The sequence below is a fragment of the Kryptolebias marmoratus genome, unplaced genomic scaffold (genome assembly GCF_001649575.2).
Source record: "Kryptolebias marmoratus isolate JLee-2015 unplaced genomic scaffold, ASM164957v2 Scaffold229, whole genome shotgun sequence".
NCBI classification, from domain to species: Eukaryota; Metazoa; Chordata; class Actinopteri; order Cyprinodontiformes; family Rivulidae; genus Kryptolebias; species Kryptolebias marmoratus.
Window position 1 is genome coordinate 1 of NW_023665963.1, and position 6,775 is coordinate 6,775.

Genomic DNA, 6,775 nt, shown 5'->3' on the forward strand with positions numbered 1-6,775 from the left:
CCAGGTTCTGTTGGGTCGGGAGCTGGACCAGGTTCTGTTGGGTCAGGAGCTGGACCAGGTTCTGTTGGGTCGGGAGGTGGACCAGGTTCTGTTTAATAAATGACTCGGTGGAACCTGTTCTTGTTCTCTTGAGGTGAATAATTTTAGAACCTGATTGGTTCTGTTGGGTCAGGAGCTGGAACCCAGCAGGTCAGAACCTGATCGGTTCTGTTCTGACCCAGAAACCCTGGAAACTGAACGAGGGGGACCAGCTGGTTCTTTGAGTTCTTGGACTCTGTGGTTCTCAGGGACGCAGAACCTGAAGATGTTCCTGATTGTGTGACTCTGCAGGATCAAGCTGAGGATTCCTCACGAGGTGGCGGGCGGCGTGGCGGCTCTGCGGGCCGGACTCGAGGCTCTGGTGGTGGAAGTCACCAAAGACCCTGAATACATCAAGCAGATGGATCAAAGCAATGAGCACCTGCTGAACGTGATCCGCCAGGTGTCCAAACCGTCCGCCGCCGGGATCAACCTGATGGCCAGCAACCACAGGTACCGCAGAGTCCGGCCGGTCGAGTCCCTGACAGCTCGTCCTGTTGGATGAAGGTGCTGAAGGTGATCTGCTGTTTGTCTCTGCAGGATGGGAGACGGCCCCCGACCCCCGAAGATGGCCCGCTTTGATGGGGGAGGAAGAGGAGGAGGGTACCAGGGCGGGGGAGGGGACAGAGGAGGATATTAAACCTTTTAATATTGGTCAGTGTTTGTAAACAGGAAGTGATGACAGAGGGACACAGCTGTAAACAGGAAGTGATGACAGAGGAAATCAGCTGATGTTTTTGTTTTTTTTGTTGATTCTGTCCAGCTGTAAATGTTTCTAATAAATATGTCAGATTTCAAACTCTCTGAAGTCTTTTTTTTCTCAGTAAACATCCTGTTTCTGAAATTTGTATTTCTTTAAAAACTAACATCTACTCATGTGACGGTTTGAAGCATCTTTAGTTTTTCTTCCAGCTGATATTAAAGCCGTTTCAGTTCATAAATCTGTAGTTGATCTCGGGTCGCCAGCAGGGGGCGCTGCCGGCTGCCTCACGGATGCTGAACAAATGTGAGACAAAACAAAAAGTTTAAAACCTTTCTTCATGTTTTAAAGACCAGAAACAATGTTTGGAAGGTTCTCCTTTCAGTTCAGAACAGTTCTGGTTCTGTTTTAACTCTCATCAGTAGAAGAAAGGTTCTGCTCTGACCCGGTCCAGGTTTTGGGAGGATCTGGACTCTGAAATCTTCGGAACAGCCCTTTACCGAGCTGTGGAATCAGGAGCTGACTTCAGGGAGGGAAAGTTAGCTGGTGAAGCTGGTTTGAAAGTTGAACTTTTATTTGTTTTTACTCGTCTTTATTTATTCTTTCCTTGTCTTTTATTTGTCGTTATTTATCTTTTAGTTGTCTTTTATTTGTTTGTACTTGTCATTTGTTTGTCTTTTGTCCTGACTTGTCTTTATTTTGGACCGGGCGGCTCTCGGCGGTTCTGGACCTCGGAGGAAGTGCTGGACCTCCTGTGCGCCTCGCGCCTGCGCAGTAGAGGACTGGGTGTAGTCTTGGGGGTCTGCTCTCGGATCTGGACTCGACTCTCTTCCTGCAGGAGTTCGGTTCGTGACGGCGGACCCGCAGAACTGAGCCCGAACTCTCACCGACCCACAGCCGCAGCTCAGCCGGGAAAGGAGCCGCGGGACCCGGCTTGGACCCAGCTCCGAACTCGGTCCGGCACCGGACGCGTGTTTTTTTTTTTCCCGCGGGCGAACTTTGGACCAGTTCTGGGAAGCTCGGTTCTGGAGTTTTCCGAACCAGCGAGACGACGGAGCGGCCCGACACGATGATCCAGAGTTCGGTCCGGGTTCTGGCCGTCCTGGCCGCGGTTCTGGCGTGCGTCCGCGGCGCCATGGACGAGTGCGCGGACGAGCGCGGGAGCGCGCAGCGCTGCATGCCGGAGTTCGTGAACGCGGCCTTCAACACCACGGTGGAGTCCACGAACACCTGCGGGAGTCCACCTGAGGAGTACTGCGTCCAGACCGGCGCCACCGGGGTCACCAAGTCCTGCCACATCTGCGACGCGCGCGACCCCCGGAACCACCACAACGCCGCGTACCTGACGGACTACAACACCCAGCAGGACACCACCTGGTGGCAGAGCCAGACCATGCTGGCCGGGATCCAGTACCCGAACTCCATCAACCTGACCCTGCACCTCGGTGAGACCCGGGGCCGGGGGGGCAAACAGGGGGACAAACAGAGGGACACGAGGGGGCGAACAGGGGGACACAAGGGGACAGACAGGGGGACACAAGGGGACAGACAGGGGGACACAAGGGGACAAACAGGGAGACACAAGGGGACAAACAGAGGGACACAAGGGGACAGACAGGGGGACACAAGGGGACAAACAGAGGGACACAAGAGGACACAAGGGGGCGAACAGGGGGACACAAGGGGACAAACAGAGGGACACAAGGGGACAAACAGGGAGACACACAGGGACAAACAGAGGGACACAAGCGGACAAACGGGGACAAACAGAGGGACACAAGGGGACAAACAGGGAGACACAAAGGGACAAACAGAGGGACACAAGAGGACAAACAGGGAGACACAAAGGGACAAACAGGGGGACACGAGGGGACAAACAGAGGGACAAAAGGGGACAAACAGAGGGACACAAGGGGACAAACAGAGGGACACAAGGGGACAAACAGAGGGACACAAGGGAATAAACAGAGGGACACAAGGGGACAAACAGGGACACAAGGGGACAAACAGAGGGCCACAAGGGGACAAACAAAGGGACAAGTGGCTGGAGGAGGGGGGGGGGCAGGCAGGGGACAAACAGGGGGATAAACAGAAGTCTTCAGGCAGACAAACAGGTGTCCACAGGGGACAACAGGTGTCCAGAACCAGACAGGTCTCTGGGGTTCTTCCAGCGGGTCAGAAGTTCTGATGGGTTTTTGTGTTTTAATCTGAAAGTTCTGCTGCAGGTCCCAGAACCGGCTGCTGGACTCGGTTCTGGTCTGAGTCCAGCCTGGGGGGTCTGCAGGTAGGTCCTGATGTCCCAGCTGCCCCTGAACGCAGCACCAGGAGCAGATGGTTCCTGAGGAACCTCCTTCCTGCTGAGGGAACGAGGGGACGTCAGAAGGTAGAGACAGCAGGTGGACGGTTGGAGTCCAGGATTTAACGGAGCAGCTGGTGGACACAGTGTCCTGAGACGTTAGGGACACTGTGTCCCGTCTCCGGACCGTTTTCATGGTTCCGTCTGACCCTGATGATAAATAATAGTTAAAAACCCGTCCCAACCTGCCTGTCCTCAGAACGGCGGGACAGCCATGGAGACAAACTAAGAAGACGTGAAGCTGAGGACGCTGTCCTCAGTTCTCCTCCACCTTCAGGCTTCCAGCACCTCCTTACGTCTGCTGCTGTAGGACAAAGTGTCTCACTGACCCGTCCTCATGCTTATCGTCTCTGAGCGGGACTTTGGTTAAAATGGAGGAGGGCTGGAGGTTTGTCCTCAGTGGGACTAAGTGTCCTCAGGTCCAGCCTCCTGCTTTTAATGTTAGAATGTGAACTCATGAAGGGACGTCTTCAGGACCATGATGGACAGCAGTCTGTCCTCTTCTAAATCCAGCTTTGTCTCTGAACACATGAGAGGTTAACCTCCTCTGAGGTCAAAGGTCAGAGTGGTCTCCTCTCACCAAACCTGCTGCTGCTGTGATGGACGACACAAAGTCTGCAGCTCAACCCGTCCTGAAGTCAAAGACCAAGGCCCCGCCCCCGCCGCCGCCCGCTCCCATTGGTTCTCTGAGAGGAAACGCTGAACAGATGTTCTGTTTTAGTCAAATAACTGGATTATAAGAAGCTTCTCGTCTGAACATGACGTCCACTCAGATGTCCTCAGGCTCGTCCACTCAGATGTCCTCAGGCTCGTCTCGGTTTATGTGGACATTTTAAAAATATCTCGTCTATTTTCTGCAGCCGGAGCTCCACTGCGGTTTACGGGACATTCCTGGGGGGTCAGCTGGGCTGAGGGTCCGGGTGTCTTCATGGTCTTCATCTCTGTCCTCCACTCTGTCCTCATCTCTGTCCACCTCTCTGTCCTCATCTCTGTCCTCCTTTCTGTACTCCTCTCTGTCCTCATCTCTGTCCTCATCTCTGTCCTCATCTCTGTCCACCTCTCTGTCCTCATCTCTGTCCTCATCTCTGTCCTCATCTCTGTCCTCATCTCTGTCCACCTCTCTGTCCTCATCTCTGTCCTCCTTTCTGTACTCCTCTCTGTCCTCATCTCTGTCCTCCTCTCTGTCCTCATCTCTGTCCTCCTCTCTGTCCTCATCTCTGTCCTCCACTCTGTCCTCCACTCTGTCCTCTGTCCCGTGTTGAATCATGGCTGCAGAAATGTCTCCACCTCTGTTGTTAAAGCTTTTATTTCTAAAAGGTGTAACAGGAAGTGAGGTTGTTGGTGTTGGACGCTGTCGAAGTCTCTTCCTGTTCAGTTGAATTCAAATATTTTGTTTCTTTCCAGCTGAATCAGGAAATTATTAAAGGGAGACTAAATACTGAGGACAAATGTCAGACAGGACAGATGTTAGTTGGACAGATGTTAGTTGGACAATTGATGACCAACAGGAACCAATCAGAACTCATCGGTTCTGCTTGACACGAGAATCGATCAGCTTCACGCCACGCTGCTGTCCCAACTCAGAGTTCTGTCCCGGCTGTCTCTGACTTGTCCCCTCTCTGTCCCGGCTGTCTCTGACTCGTCCCCCGTCTGTCCCGTTTGTCTCAGAAACAGTCTAAACTCGAGAACCATTTCCTTCCTTTTAGTGACTTTTACCAAAACAGTGAAGCTGCAGACGGGAGAACTCGGATCATGTGGTCCTCAGGCGTCCGATGGACGGGTTCTACCATCAGTCGGGTTCTTCCTGTCACCAGGAACCCATCAGCGCCTCCTGCTGACCTCCTCCTCCTGAGGAGCCGCGCTGCGTTTGAGGTCTCGGGAAGTTTGGACTCTTTGAAGTGCGGCAGGAAGCCGACGTGTCCCGACTCGACTCTGCAGAGACGAGGAGGTCCGGGCCCACATGAAAGACCCAGACTAGCTGTCTGCAGGCCCAGAACCCGCCCAGGTTTTACACATCGGGTCCAACAGAACCGAGCAGAGGTCCCGGTCCGACTCATCTCTGCACGTTCCAGATGTTTCAGCAGCTGCAGGTCGGACCTCTGTGGAAACGACTCGTTCTGTGGGCTCCTCAGATGAAGAGCTCCTCCGAGCAGTTCTTTGGGCCCTGAGGGGGGGGGCTCTGAAGGGGGGCTCTGAAGGGGGGCCCCTGAAGGGTTCCCCTCGAGTGCCGCCCCCCCTCTGATAAAAACAGATAAGTGTCCCGGAGTCCTGAGAAACCTTCTGAAACAGGAAGCTGGAGACAAACAGCCTCTTTGTCTCTCTGCTGGATGGACCCGACAGAACCAGAACCAGAACCACAAACACATCAGAACCTGCGCCTGCATCAGGAAGGTTCGGTTTTAACTCTTCAGAACCTGTGGGACCATCAGAACCTTCTGCTGCTCACGGGTCAAGAAGTTCTGATCCGACTGATAGTTTGTCTGAGGCTAACTTTTTGCTCTGAGTTTCTGCCTGCCTTATAAAGTGCTGCTGGGAGTCACCATGGTAACCAGTGATTTAAAGTCATAAACACAAAAAACACAAACAGAACCTGGAGTTTCAGAATAAAGCTCATACACACCCTTCAAAATAAGAGTCTGCAGCCTGTTAGAGAAAAAACTTGTTGACTTTATTTTAGGTTTAATTTGTTTAAATTTATAAAAACACAAACTTCAGATTTTAAACGTGCGCGTCACGTGCGCGCTTCAGGACCTGAGAGACACTTTGAAGTCCGGGTTCCGTCAGAACATCAGAGGCAGAGTGGTTCTGTTGGGTCAACCTGGGCCCGGTCCTGCTGGGTCGACCTGGGCCCGGTCCTGTTGGGTCGACCCGGGCCCGGTCCTGTTGGGTCGACCCGGGCCCGGTTCTGCAGGTCTCTGTCTCGTCAGCGGGGTCTTCCAGCTGTGCGGTTCTGGTAATCTCCGCTCAGTTTCCCACGCTGAGCTCATTCCTGGGAGCCAGAACTATGGGCCCGGTCCAGATGACGGGAGTAACTCACAGCAGCTGGCTGCGGCGCAGGAAGCAGATGACGGGCTGGGAAACCATGTTTTCCCACAGAGACCAGCTGGTTCTGATGGACCGGTCCGATCAGCTGCTGCAGCTCAGAACCAGCTCTGGTTCAGGTTCTGCAGAATTCAGTCAGAACATGATGGAAACTGAATGTAAGAACAAAGTTAGTCCACACTGAAGAGCGTTCTTCTGTCCCACACAAGATGCTGATCCTAAACGCCTCATTTGTAAAAAAAAAATAAAACATCTAAACTTTATTTAAAAAACAATAAAAACAAAAACAGAAATCCATCAGTTTGACTGATGAGTTCTGGACCTCCTGTAGAATAAGCCGAGCTCTTATTCTGAAGAGCATCTAAGAGCTTTATTTTGAAATTCCAGGTTAAACCAAACTGCTCCTAACAGGACCGGGTTTAGAACTCCTAACAGGACCGGGTTTAGAACTCCTAACAGGACCGGGTTTAGAACTCCTAACAGGACCGGGTTTAGAACTCCTAACAGGACCGGGTTTAGAGCTCTTAACAGGACCGGGTTTAGAGCTCCAACAGGACCGGGTTTAGAGCTCCTAACAGGACCGGGTTTAGAGCTTCTAA

The 6,775-nt window shown here is 52.7% G+C and overlaps 1 long non-coding RNA gene across 1 annotated transcript; it reads left to right on the forward strand.

Annotated features, from left to right (window-relative positions):
* The first annotated feature begins 26 nt into the window (after window positions 1–26).
* On the forward strand, window positions 27–881 carry LOC119616851. Its single transcript, XR_005232905.1, has 2 exons — window positions 27–531; window positions 619–881. It is a non-coding gene; the product is annotated as an uncharacterized LOC119616851 (long non-coding RNA).
* Window positions 882–6,775: the final 5,894 nt, after the last annotated feature.